Raw genomic sequence first — 5,956 nt, forward strand, 5'->3', positions numbered from 1 at the left:
AGGCTTATCTAGTCGTAAAGACTAGATGCCGTCACGACGTAATAAGGAGGAAAAATTAGGTCGTGACAAAAAGTCACACTTATATGACCATTTGTGAAATTTATCCGTAAAGATTGTGGTGAGATGGACAAGAACCCTTTATTTTTAATCAGTGATTTCGTGCTCGAGGGGAATGTAAACAATTATAGTAGAGGTATTTCCCACTTTAATGAGCTTTACACGACACGATTCCAAATTAGTCGCAGCCCTAGTGCAAATATGTGACACCGGGTGGAAGCAAAAAATGAGTATATTTCAATATTTAATGAGGCCACCATTATTAGTTACGGCCTCCTCGAATGGGATAAGTTGAAAATTCTAAGGCATTTCCAACTGATCATTATTAGGGTCAGACGTACAAACTGACACCCAAGCCTTGAGATGCCATTTGCTCACTATTTGCAACAAATTATTTGTGATACAAAATAAAGTGTAACCACAATATAAATATGAAGAAACATAATTTTATTGATAAAATGATGCGGGTACAATTCTGTTTGTTTCCTTGATTCTTCTCTCTAGATCGTTATCCGTAATTCGAGAGCTTAACCAGCGTATTTCTCAAACATAGGATGATGCGAACTTCCTTAGGATGTATTTGATCTCCATAAAAAGGAAAAAAACATTCGTTGATCACTTCGACGGCTTTGAGAAAGACAATATATGATGTCTTTGATCTCTTTGTGAATATTTCATGAATTCTTATGGAATTTCGAGAAGCTTTCAAATGGAATATGTGGTCCCTTTTTATAGGTGTAGCTAGGGTTTTGGGTAGATTAGCCTCCAAGCTAGGGTTTCAGGTAGAGTAGCCTCCAAGCTAGGGTTTCAGGTAGAGTAGCCTCCAAGTTAGGGTTTCAGGTAGAGTAGCCTCCAAGTTAGGGTTTCATATAGAGTAGCTTCCAATAAAACCTCGATGGACTCTACTTGTAGTATCTTAAATTTAGGATTTTGCCCAAATTTCATATGCATTTGATCCGATAGATTTTGATGTCTACAAATGCCCCTAGTTCAAAGCTTGTCGGGGCGTAGATTTACAAGATCGTCGTAGACGAGGCTTGAAGTACCAGCAAAGAATACACCACATTCTTTTCACCGTGAGAGAAGAGATGAAGGGCAGATTTGGTCCCACTGGGCATGCCAGAATTTGTAGACAATAAATTTGCGTCGAGAAAATAATCGAGATCGAAAAATATTGCAACAATCGTAATATTTGATTTAAAATAATATGAGTGTACGATCTCTATGAATCCTCTGATTCTTCTTTCCAATAGTAAATAAATTCAAGGGCCTTCGAGCTTGATCTTGAACCTATATTTGTTCTCACGAACGATGATCCTGCATTCAACTAGCATGAACTTTGATTTGAACTCGTACTCCTTGAATCTTGATTTGTTCTTCGTTCTTGAGCTTGATTTGTTTTTCGTTCTTGAGCTTGAACTTGATTTGTTGAACTTAAACTTGATTGCTTGAAGCTTGAAACTTATGGAGGAATTTGCAGTGTTTGATCCACGAGCTCTTTCTTGCTTCTTGTTATAACTTCTGGTCAAAAGCTTCCAAAAGTAATATCGAGGATGCTTTCCACATCAGCATAGAACCTGGAATTAGCAGCCTTGGTGGAAGTTGAACTGGAGTTGATATTTTTTGAAGCCATTTCAATATTTTTGAACTTTGGTGATTGAAAAGTTGAGATGAGAGGGAGAGATTGTCCCACTGGGTGTGCCAGAATTTGTAGATAATAAATTATTTGTGGTACAAAATAAAGTGCAACCACAATATAAATATGAAGAAACATAATTTTATTGATAAAATGATGTGGGTACAATTCTGTTTGTTTCCTTGATTCTTCTCTCTAGATCGTTCTCCGTAATTCGAGGGCTTAACCAGCGTATTTCTCGAATGCAGGATGATGCGAACTTCCTTAGGATGTATTTGATCTCCATGAAAAGGAAGAACATTCGTTGATCACTTCGGCGGCTTTGAGAAAGACAATATATGATGTCTTTGATCTCTTTGTGAATATTTCATGAATTCTTATGGAATTTCGAGATGCTTTCAAAGGGAATATGTGGTCCCTTTTTATAGGTGTAGCTAGGATTTTGGGTAGAGTAGCCTCCAAGCTAGGGTTTCAGGTAGAGTAACCTCCAAGTTAGGGTTTCAGATAGAGTAGCATCCAATAAAACCTCGATGGACTCTACTTGTAGTATTTTAAATTTAGGATTTTGCCCAAATTTCATATGGATTTGATCCGATAGATTTTGATGTCTACACTCACTTTTCCAAAAATACTTATCAGAATTATCAATATACTATATTAATCCCGATAATGCATCTCGAAGAGAAAAACTTATATGAAAATCTGTGTTTTTCACCATTAAAAGGAGTTAAAAAAAGAAGAAGACCAAGGAGAGTACGTACGTATTAGTTATTTTGTTACATCATAAGTTAATTGTCAGCTGTAGCAATTCATAAGTTTTTTTATTTTTTTACATCACAAGTTACCTGCAATAACAGATGCTCCTAACAGTTTATAACAAACACGATCAGTATGTTAAATTACACCGATAGCTAATATAAAAATAGTTACCAGTGTTGCTAACTGCTTATAACAAATAGGATCAGATAACTCGAAAATAAAACAAAAAATATTATACTTGTTAAATTATATTAATAGCATAATTTTTTTTATAACGTCATGTTTATAACTTAATTCGGTACGGATAATCCAAGACTCCATTTTCAATTTTCATGACTATACCAGCATAGCGGGCTCAATAGTTTTCAACTTGAAATTTCTAAATGTTCGGAATCTACAACACTTTGTGGTCATGTAATAGAGCTAAAATTAACAAATGTATCAAGAGTCAAGTAATTCGCTGAAGTGATAAGACCTTGAAAGCTGCTAATTTAAATGTTAGTAGCGAAATATTTTGTTAATCAAGGAAGACTTTTGGTGACAAGACCCGAAGATATTATAAGTGAGAAAGTTAATATGAGTAACAAAAATCCCGTAAAAAACACAATCGTCTGTCAGTGAAATATTTTGCTTTGATTTTTGCCAAAAGGTTGGGAGAGCTAGTTTTCTCTTTTGGTATTTGATTAAAGTTTAACTTCTATAAATTGTCAGTGTTCTCGTACTGCATATAAGTTAAATATTTTGGATTATAATTTGATTGAGTGGCACATATATATGATGATTTACTAGTAACGTTTCTTGCGGTCAAAGCGATCGAATCCTCCTACATGCATGCAACGGCTACCGTACGGCTTGCATGTGAAAAAACATTGACAATTTTAATTTTCTCAATATAAGGGTCAAGCACTCACGGTTATATATGATCCATTAATCGGATCACGAGAAAACAAATTATAATAATAAATCCTCCTCCCTCCGTTATATTACCTTCCAAAGGTGAAATCATGATTTGAAATTTATAAATTTTTACAATAATTTTAAGTTAATATGCAATAATAATTAGGTTCACAAATAAATATTTATAATAAATATGTCTTTATATATGATTTTGACAAAAAAATATTAAATTTACGTGAATCCGTATATTACGTGGTAGGTCCGCTTCTGAGACCCCTGTATATAATTAGAAATTAGGTTGTTTTGAAGATATCGAAAATATATCTATGTCAACATAACTTACATGCAACATGAAATTAGAACATAAAAAAAAAAACCCCATCTTTTATATGATCCATTGGATCACGAGAAACAAACTAACAAATCCCCCTTCGATCTCTCCCTTAGATTGACATATAATATTTCTGTTTTTCTATATAATATACTAGCAACTTGAAAATTACCTTTTCATTTAAAGACATAAATTTATGTTTTATCGTCAATGTAATTTTTTTTTGCATTATCAGATCAACCAAAAAATATTTACAAGTAATGTTTCTTAAAATATAAGATTTATAATCTTGAAAATAAAATAAGTTAATCTGTCAATAATTTTAAAAATAAAATAAGTTATTTGCCCTTTTATTTTTACTCTAAATCATTAACGTTATATATAACTTAAACTCGTGTACCGGTAATCTGGTATATGTTTTCATTTCTTTTTGGCTATCCTTCTTTCCACGTGAAAGCACGTGCACTCCTCTCAGAATTCAGATTAGATATTCATCTCATTGGTTAAATTTTCTTAATGAAAAGCCACGCAGAGCACAGGGCAATTATTTAAGCAATAGTCATGATCTCTGCAGAATTACAAGAGTCAGTAGGCAGAATTAAAGATAATAGTAAACTAATAATGATGACGATGATGCTAATTATGATTATAATTTAATACTGTATTATAAGTTTTAATTAATACTCCATTTGATAAGAGAATCTTTTTGAGTATTCACATCGAACGAATAATTATGCCTCCTTGGAGTCCAACATGTCTAGAAAATGGAAGCCAACAACTAACAACCCCTTCATAATTTATACTCCTTCCGTTTCACTTTAATTAATTTTTTGGATTATTTTTGCACATATTAAGAATATACTTTTTAATATTAATAAACAATAAAAATGATCATATTAACCTTCACTATCTCTTTAATCTTTAATCTGTTTATTGGAAATATAAATAGATACTTCGAGACACTTTACTCCAAGGGCAACTGCAACGACCCGCCTGGTCGTTTTGAGAGTTGTAGCCCCGTTTCCCCATTTAATATTCATTTTGTGCTTTATACCTGCTATGTAACTTGCCAGGGTAGTTGGTTCGGGTCCGGAAAGGTTTCGGAACGAGTCGAGACACTTAATCTCAAGGTTGAAAGCTTAAGTTGAAAAGGTTAACCGAATGTTGACTTGTGTGTAAATGACTCCGGAATGGAGTTTTGATGGTTTCGTTAACTCCGTTGGGTGATTTAGGACTTAGGAGTGTGTCCGGATTGTGATTTGGAGGTCCGTAGTGGAATTAGGCTTGAAATGGCGAAAGTTGAAAATTCAGAAGTTTAACCGAGAGTGGACTTTGTGGTTACCGGGATAGGATTGGGGTTCCGGGAGTTGGAGTAGGTCCGTGGTGTCATTTGTGACTTGTGTGCAAAATTTGAGGTCAATCGGACGTGATTTGATAGGTTTCGGCATCGTTTGTAGAAGTTGGAATCCCTTAATTTCAATAGGCTTGAATTGGGGTGCGATTTGTGTTTTGATGTTGTTTGATGTGACTTGAGGGCTCGACTAAGTTCGTATCGTATTTTAGGACTTGTTGGTATATTTGCTTGAGGTCCTGGAGGCCTCGGGTGGAGTTCAGATGGTTAACGAATCAAGATTTGGAATTTGAAAAATTGATGAAGAGCACGAGGTCTGGTGCGATCGCACCTGCGGAGTTTTGATCGCAGGAGCGAGCTCGTAGAAGCGAGAAGGGATCGCAGAAGCGGTCTGGAAAGAAATTGGCAGTGGTCGCATGTGCAAGGTGATTTTTCGCAGCTGCGTGGTCGCAGATGCGGCACATTGGGCGCAGAAGCGGAGTTTGGTCAGCTAGGGGAGTTGTGCATGTGCGAAGGGAATTTTTGCACCTGCGAGTTCGCAGATGCAGAGGAAGTATCGCAGAAGCGAAGAGGGGCCTGGTGAGGCAGGTCCGCAGAAGCGGAGGTGTGTTCGCAAAAGCGGAACCGCAGGTGCGGTTAAGTGATCCGCAGAAGCGAAAAGGCTGGGCAGTGTATTAAAAACGAGGGTTCCGAGATTTTCTTCATTTTTGAACATTCCAAGCTCAGGATTAGGCAATTTTAAGAGGGATTTCGAAGGGATTCTTGAGGTAAGTCACTTGTGATTTATTTTGCTCAATAATTATGTTTTTCCGTTGATTTTCCCACCTAGATTGTGTGGTTTTAAGGTCTAATTTGGGGGTTCAAGGTTAGGGATTTGGAGAGTTTAAATTGGGGATTTGAGTGACGATTTGGTGTCGGATTTTGG

Source organism: Nicotiana tomentosiformis, chromosome 2 (assembly GCF_000390325.3).
Source record: "Nicotiana tomentosiformis chromosome 2, ASM39032v3, whole genome shotgun sequence".
Classification (NCBI taxonomy): domain Eukaryota; kingdom Viridiplantae; phylum Streptophyta; class Magnoliopsida; order Solanales; family Solanaceae; genus Nicotiana; species Nicotiana tomentosiformis.